Source organism: Crocodylus porosus, unplaced genomic scaffold, assembly GCF_001723895.1.
Source record: "Crocodylus porosus isolate Cpor-Errol unplaced genomic scaffold, CroPor_comp1, whole genome shotgun sequence".
In the NCBI taxonomy this organism is placed as follows: Eukaryota; Metazoa; Chordata; order Crocodylia; family Crocodylidae; genus Crocodylus; species Crocodylus porosus.
This window is the reverse complement of record NW_017728950.1, coordinates 6,949,268-6,958,255: the sequence shown is the minus strand read 5'-3', so window position 1 is coordinate 6,958,255 and position 8,988 is coordinate 6,949,268.

Here is an 8,988-nt window from a genome sequence, read left to right as displayed (position 1 = left end):
TAGACTTACCAGTATCCAGCTGCTGGGGCTGCTCCCATCACCCTGTCTGGCTGCGTGTCAGTCATGGGCATGTGCACATACTCACATGATGCACCCTGCTGCCAATCGCCCTCCCCTCACTCCCCCCAGCCCCAAGGAGCTCTTTGCTAGAGCAAGTCAGGAAATGCTGGGAAAAGCGTTGACAATGAACAGAGCAAAATCCTGGACATTTGTTCATATTTTTAAAAATTACCTGGATGGACATCAGAGGACCCAACATGTCCAGGAAAACCCAGATGTATGGTAACCCTATGCATGTCAGATCCAATATGTGTCCTGGAGTGGCTAGCATAGGCACCACATGCAATGCAGTTTTGTTCTGACTACTCCAGGGCTATGCTGCATGTGGCAGCCATTCTAGGTGTCTGCTGTATGTAGGGGCTGCTCTTCTGCTCTGGGACATGCTAGAACAGGCACTGCATGCAGCATGGTCCCACAGAGGCCAAAGCCTCTGTGTATGATGTGCAAAGCTATCTGCTGTACCCTGCATGTTGCCTGTGGATCAGCTCTGAGACCCATAGGCAGCACTGAGGTTGGATAATAGGGCTCTATTGGTCAGATCCAGCCTGTAGGCCATATTCTTATCACCCCTATATACTGTCCATGGACAATGCTGAAATTTGTATCCTCCTACTTTAGCATTCACTTTAGGCATGAAAGCTTTTTTGAAAGCTGGTATTCATACAACTTTTATAAAGGGGGACTGTACAAAATACATACTCACCTTCAGTGCCCTATCTTTTTACAAAAGCTCAACCACAAAGGAGTTCATCCACATTCATGACAACTGAAATACTAAGTTTTTAAGGGTATGAAATATGCAATATAATATACAATATATATAAAATATATTATAAAAAGCAGCACAGGCCCCATTATAGCAGGATAAAGATGTGGGAAAAGAAGAGGGGCCATGAAGGCAGGGACAGAAGCAGGACTTCCTGAGACAAGGCTAACCCCCCACTCCCAGGAGATCTGAAGACTCCCCAGTGAGAACCTGCATGTGTTACCAAGTACTGAACTCTAGTGACATGATGGCTAGGGACAGACATTACACATAAACTGGGTTAAGTGATCAGAAACTGGTTTAAACATGTAACAGAACAGACATTCAGTACACATAAACCAGTTTGAAAATGGATGAAACCGGTTTGAGATAAACCTGGTTGAATGTAGTATTATACTTAACTGATTTGGGTCAACCAGTTTATGCAATGTCTGTCCTAGACCCCTTCCTAATTTAAATTAGAGTCCCCCAGCTCCAGCAGAAACTTGCAGGCACAGCAGCATCTGCCTCATTTCCCCTGCCCCACCACTTCACTGCTCAAGCAGGGATCCCCCCCTCCCACAGCACGGACCATAGCCAGCATGTGGTATGCTAGCTAATGATGTCTGTGTAAGGCAGACAGGACAAAGGGAGAAAGGATAGTGTCCACTTAGGGCTTTTTGGAGCTAATCAACAGGTAGCTGGTAATGTTCCTCCTTGGAATGTTCCCTTCCTTGGAAAAAGTTGTTTAAGAAGAGCTTGAACTAATGAGAGAGTCTTTTTTTTCTGATGGGATGTTAAATGCTGATAACAGAGCTGATAAATTCTCTGTTAGCAAGGGGTGGAGAAGCCCTCCCTAATCAGAATGTCCTGCCAAGGTCTGGCCACACCCCCCAGCTCAGCACTCAGGGCGGGCTGCACTGCCCTGCTGTCTGCCCCAAGGTGCTCATACAGTCACCACCAGCATGGAGCTGATGCTGGAGCTGTGGAGCCAGCGCAGCTGCTTGTAGCCTGCCCACTGCTTGCTGCAGCTGCCCAGAGCCCAGGGTGGCTACAAACAGCTGCACCAGGCTCGAAAGTCCAGTCACCAGCTCTGTGCTGGGGGTGAGGGAGACACCAGAGTTGTACTGCCTCAGGCCCCTCCCCCACTGCCTGCTCCAAGGCGCAGGTGCACACACCTGCACAGAGCTGATGCCGGGGCTCTAGCGCCTGGCACAGCTGTTTGGAGCCTCCTGGGTGCAGCCGGACCCAGCTCTGGGTAGCTGCTGCCAGCTGGGAGCCTGGCCTGGGGGGCAGGGGCAGCAGGGCTGAGGGGCAGGTGTTTTGGGTGGGGGGCAAGGAACAGCAGGGCTGGGGGTCACCGGGCAGCATGGTTCGGGGGCTGGGGCTTTGGGTGGGGGCAAGGGGCACATGCAGGGCATCTTGCCATGTACCTCCTGCCCTCATTTTGTTTTTCTGGCATCCTGGCACTCTGGCACCTTCCAAGGTAGGCATTGTGGGGGGTTTTGGCACTCCACCCAAAAAACATTGCCTACCCCTGCCCTAGACCATCCGAGCACTAACTAAATAGCTAATCTTACATTTCAACCTCCACCCACCCTCTCCAATTGCGATAGTTCCTTTGCAGCAGCACTAACACATCTAGCAGGTGCCAGGAGGGCACTTCAGCTTTCCTTACTAAGTTCCACAGTCATCCTCAGCTCTGGATCTTTCTATCTTCCTTGCATCTATGTGTTTTATCAATAGATCTACCAGTAAGTATAAAATTCCACAAGCAAAGGTCTGCAGAATTGCGCCCTGCATCAAATTACATGAGAAACCAGCTTCATTTTCTGTGCCATATGGTATTCAGCAAAATGTTGGCACTAAACAACTAATGATATTAATTATGTTTCTGTTAGAAAAGACAAGTTTGTATTTTGGGTTTTGGCTTGGCTCATGAGCTATGACAACTTTATGCCAAAGCATTTATCTTAGTTACTTGCTTTCTCTGATCTCCCAAGCTTGATTGGTATTTCTATCTGCTAGGTTACAGTTAAACGTATCATGCTGCCCCTTTATTCTAATAATATTACAGCATTGACATTTTGGCTTTGCAGGACACTTTACTTAATGAAAAAGGAAATAAGGTTTTATACATGACTACAAAGACTAGCAGGAGACAGGAGCTGGTATTAGCAACCTTTGCTGTCCTAAAGAGAACAATTGCTTTCAGGAAAATTATTTTTCCAAATGGAGATAGAGCGCTCTGACCACAGTTCACAGAACATGACAAGTAATTCCATTACTTTTGAATGGGTTAAGCCTGCTTAAGCTTATTGGCATACTCAAAAACAAACTAGCTTATTGGTCTTTAATGTTGTAGTAGAAGAATTTGTAAAATTGAGGGTTATCACAATTATCTGAAGCTCCATGAAAAAGATATCATTTGGTTGTTAGTCAATCACACCACAGTTTAAATAAATGACATGCTATTGAGATTCTGAAAACCTAGGTTATCACTTAGGGCAACAGTGCCCATTAGAAGCTCTTGAGGAATTAACATATATATAGAAAATCTATTTGATTCCCATATGTCTTTGGCTTTCAGACTTGCAGGCTCCATGGCAAAAACACATTAGTCCCATGAGCTTTGAACTGCACTGTTTTGCCATACATTATCCCTTTTGTTCATCAAAATGTATATGATTTTTGTGTGCGTGTTTCCTGATGCTTTTGAAAAATCACCTGAATGTTAGTATCAGAGCTGAGCTATATTTCACATGACAGTGTATGTATAAATGTGTATGTGACCTTAGTGCTTGTCAAGGTGCTGGATTGATAGCATTGAAAACAAAAATCCTTTGTCTTGCAGAGATGTTGTGAGAATCAACCAATTAAAAGCCCTTTGAACATCAAAAACCCTAAGTGCTAAGAATTTTTACCCAAAGAACAAGTGCTGCACTGTAAGCTTTCTGTAACACCTAAGTTTCAGTTCTAACCTGGAGGAAACATTTACAGAGATGAAGGAGCAGATAGGAAATCAGATTCATTAAATCCTTGCCATCTCTGTTCAGGCTGCATACAAGGTTACTGTCTGTGTTATTAACTTACACTGTGCCCCAAATACAACAAATCCATGCTTCACAGACGTATAACAAATGACAAGGGCTACCAACTGGACAAGCTGCAGGAGTCATAGGGTGTGAATCTCTGGCCTGTATAATACAAGAGGTCAGACTAGATGATCTGATAGTTCCTGCTGGCTTTACAAATCTATGAATGAAAAGACAGAACCGGTCAGTTCACTGAAATAAGAAAAAAAGTTTGCAAAGAACTTTTTCCCAACTATTTAGTTGCTCTAATAAAAGATATCACATCTACCCAAAGGACCTTGCCCGCCACTGAAATAAAGAGACATCCCAATGCCAGCAGTGGTGTAAGTGCTGGTACACAAGACTAAAGCATTTTCAGCACTGTTTCTTAAACCATCCTCTGATAGTGGGTGCCAGTAGTAGGTGTATCTAAACCACTACTGAAAATGGTTTAACTGCAAATAGACAAGAGTAAATGTACAACACAATTCCTGCAAGTGAAACTGAGTTGCTCACAGAATATGCAGCCATGAAATGCACTAGTAACATTAAAATTATGCTGTATTTTCCTTCATAAGCTTTAAAAAAAAAAATCATATAGTACATTAATCCTAATCAATGGACATGTTTTGGTGTCTTGTGTTTTCAAATCTGTTGTCTTACTCCATTTAAGATGTGAGAAGGGCTTAGTAAACACATTTAAGATGTGAGAAGGGCTTAGCAAACATAGATGCTGACTATGGAATGGTACATAGTATGTGTTTTGTTATTCAAAGTCTTTTCCCCCTACAACTAGGTGACAAGTGCTTACTTCTTTTTAAACAGGGACTACTTCCTGCTGCAGTTAAACTAAGTTTCCACTGTGTCTTTAAGGGGTACTCCAAAGCTTCCTTTCACATGCTAATTGCTATACTTGTCACAGGAGTTCAGTGCAGGCCAGAGTGAAAAATGTCATACTTGGTTTATTAGTTTAATTTCCTTTCTTGGCTTCAAAACATTGACATGGGGGAAAACATTAAACCCATGAACCAATCCCTAAGCTGGTGTAAATCAGAATTTTACATTTATTTACTTCAGCTGATGATGTTAACATTAGGTTTTCAACTTTTAGCATGCCATGATGGGGCCCCTTTTCTTTCTGCTTAAGTCAGTAACACAATTCTGTAAGGAGTAGTCTTGTGGTTCCACATATGGAAAAGCAATAAAGACCCAAAACAAATAGGACAGTGGGAGATGGGAGCGATGTAAATTTCTGGAAAGAGATGAGATATTTAAATAATCCACGTAGGAACCAACTCCCTGCTCCTAGTGAAAAAATGGAATGAGGGATTGCTTCCAGGAAGGTTCAGTTTAAGAGTTTCTCTCAAGTGATGTTGTTGAGACAGTGGGGTTCACTCAGACTGATCACTTAGTCCTGTCCCTTAACTGCTGCAGGAAATAAGGCTAGCCCACTCAAATGTTCTGTATCTCAATAACAGCTTAAGATCTTCCTGGAGAGATTCCGCAGCAGAGCTTCACATTTGACCTCAGAGCTATCTGGCAGGTCTGGGCCAAGTGGAGAAGTACTGCCCAGATGATTGACCAGTGACACTTGCAGAGATCTGCAGGGAGGAAGTTTACCCTTCCACTGCAAATTGTGTGCTTTAGTGAATTTGTGAACTCTAGAAAGGGCAAAGTTGCTTCTAAGGACGTGACTTTTCTGCTTCATTGATTATACAATTACAGAGCAGTTCAACTTCTACTTAGTCAAGATCTATGAGACAAAATGCTGAGGGCCTGTAAATCTACAATTTAATAGCAATGACTAGTATTGAAATATCTTTTAGCAAAACTTGGATATCTAGAAAAAGCCCAAGGCCCCCTGTTCCATGCGTCAGATGGTCTCAGTCAAACAAAAATATTTTAAGAGAATGTTCTTCCATTTACCCATCATGCCCAGAGTCTGAGGTAATGTGGCTTTTCATTCAAATTCATTATGGCCTCAGGACAATTTTCTAACACGTGGGTAATTTATCACACAAATGTACCTTTAACCCTTCTTTTATCCAAAATGATCTAACACGTAACTGTTGTTTAAAGGCTATTATTGTTTCATATGCTTGTATTTATTTTGTGTTTGCTTTGGCGTGGGGTGGGGAGGGGATGTTGGTTTGCAGATTAACTAATAGATGTGTTCTTTTACCATTTCAATTTGGCAGTAGTCCTTTATTCTGTAGTATGGGGGAAAAAAAAATCAACTTCAGAAAATATTTGACCTTAGTTCTCATGTCAGCAAGTGTAAGTTAATGTGTCTGGGCTTTAGAGGTGTAAGATGAGTGCCAATCTGAGGTTCAGGCATTGTTTGCAGACTGGCCTCACTGCACAATGATATTAATTTGAAAGAAAGCTACTTATTCACTACTATGTTAGGGGACACAGTTGTCTAAAGTGTAACAGAAGCTGAAGGGAACTTCTAAGATGAAGATCCTTAAGATTCCATTCAGACTGTTTGATTGAATTATTGATTCACATACCAAAGCATGGAAGAACTGAGCATAGAGGGAAATGTTTGTTGTAAGGTGCTATATTTTTTGTTCTCATTTTTATTTCTTTTGAAGGCATATAATTCCAGAATTTGGATCATATGTCACTAATTTTTTCCCCCAAATCTAAGCGCATTACCTGGTTTCATTCTACTAGCAACATTCTGTTTAGAAGCAAGGGTTTTGGGGGATGATACTGTTCATTGGACCAACTGCGTAACTGGATGATATTTTACCCACTTTCCACCTACTCCCTGTTGACTACTGTGACAGGGGAGCCAACTCAGGGCCAGGTCTTAACATTGGCCTGCCCACCTGTCTGGGGCAGTCTGCCTTGTGTTTCTTGCCACAACTTGCTGTTCTAAAAACTATTGTAAAAAATACAGGAGACTACCCATTTCATGTCCCAATGCCTAGGGTGTTATACATGGCTCTGACCTTCCCTATAACATGTCCCATGCCTCACAGATGGAATCCAGGTTACCATCCTGGCCCCTAACATAGACCACACTCACTGGGCTCCATGCCCCTCACTCATACTGGGCTCCTTGCCCTTAACACACACTTGGGCTCCTAACCACTAGGCTCCTTATCCCTCACTAGACTCCATGCCCTTTCCAGACTCTGGGATCCTTCATCCTCACTCATTCTGGGCTCCTTGCCCCACTCTGGCCCCCTTGGTCCTGCCAACCTCCTTGCCAGGTTACCCACCAGGTTGTGGGGGCTAAAGCTATAAGGTGCCCCATACTTGCCTTTCACTAGGGAGGCAACTGGTGTGGCATTTCCTGGGGACCACTCCACCACAGGCAGATGAACCACACCATCCATCCATAGCAGGGTATAGTTTTACATCATGCCGCAGGACCAGGAACCTCCTGCCATGCCCAATAGTTCCTGCCTCCCTGTACCTCAGAGATGTTGTAAGCCACAGCTCCAGCCAGATGGTGCTCTCCCTACAGCTGCAGCCAGCAGACTACTGGCTCCCTTGCTCAGGCCTCCTTTTATTGCCAGCAGCTGATTCCTCTTCCCCAATCAGGCAGTCTCCTACTGGCCATGTGACTCCTTAATGGGAAGTGCAGCCAGCTGCAAGCTGTTCTGCTGCTTGACCTTAGCCCTTAAAGTGGTAGGCATCAAATGCTCTGCCACAACCACCTTACACATGTTCTGACCATCAGTTAATTTTTAAAAATTTTTTTTGCAGGGTGGGGGCTCTCCTGTTACTGTTCCAAACCTTCAGACAAATTTTAAAAATATATTTTTTCACTCTTTCAAATGTGGATTCTCTTCCCATAAGTATGACACTAAGTTATACATAATATAAGGAAGAGTCTGGAAATCTAATGAATTGCCTCTTGCGTAAACAATATTAGGTCCCTTTTCAAGGTCTGGTATCATGTGGTTTCTTTTCTATTTGTCTTATCAACATGAATACTAGTGAGGAGTCTACATCTCATTTATGGGCCTCATCTATCACATATACAAACATCTCATTACACCATTTTTAAAAGTGTTGCCTTAGAATCTGAATTTTATCTTAAATGAGCTTTAGTGACTCACTGACCTCTTCTTTGAGAACAAAAGAAATTGAGCTCCCTTCCGCATTTCTGATCATCCACTCCCTTTCTTCTGCTGGAGAGAAACAATTCCTTAGGGAGACTTCACCCTGCATAATGAGAATAAGCTGATTAGAAGGAAACATTATCCTTGGTACAGATGTGACAGTTCTTATATTAAAGTCATATGAGGCTCTGCAAAACAAGTAACTCTGAAGTATCTTTTAGTAAAACAGTTCAACTCAACTGCTTTTGCTGCTCCACAATTGATAAGTTTAAAAGGCAAACACAATAGGCTAAATGCCATTATATTATTACTTTTCAACTCAAAATAGGTGGATTTTGCAAACACCCCATACCTCTAAGGCCCACAACAGAACTCTAAAACTGGAAGTTATCTGGGCATAACATGAAGTGTATAGTGCAACCAGTTTAGTGCAGTGCTGAATGGAGGACAGACAGCTTTGCTGAGAGGCTATGCAAAGCTGGATGAAAACTTTGCTTACACAGCTAAATTGCCTATATTTTCCAAATAACTCTTACGTTCTTGGCCATTTGTGCAAGGTCTGGCTGTCCAAATGAGGGATAAATAACAATTAATTAAGCACCCGTTTAAACTCCAATAGGCTAGGGACAGACATTACACATAAACTGGTTTAAGTGAGCAAAAACTGGTTTAAACCTGTAACAGAACATAAGTTCAATGCACATAAACCAGTTTCAAAATGGCTGAAACCAGTTTGAGATAGGGTGTAGCGCTCTATGTCAAGGAGAAATACACATCCTCAATGAGTGGCAGTGGGTCGGAGGAGGGGCACTCTGAAGTGCTCTGGGTTAGAATACAAGGACAAGGGGAAAGTGACTTAGCGTTGGTGGCCTACTACAGACCACCCAAACAAGGGGAAGAGCTAGACCGGGAATTCTCGAGTCAGCTCATGGAGGTAGTTAGGTCAAAGGATGTGGTCATCATGGGTGACCTGAACTTTCCAGACATCTGCTGGGAAGAGCAGTCAGCCAGGTCTGACCGCTCACAT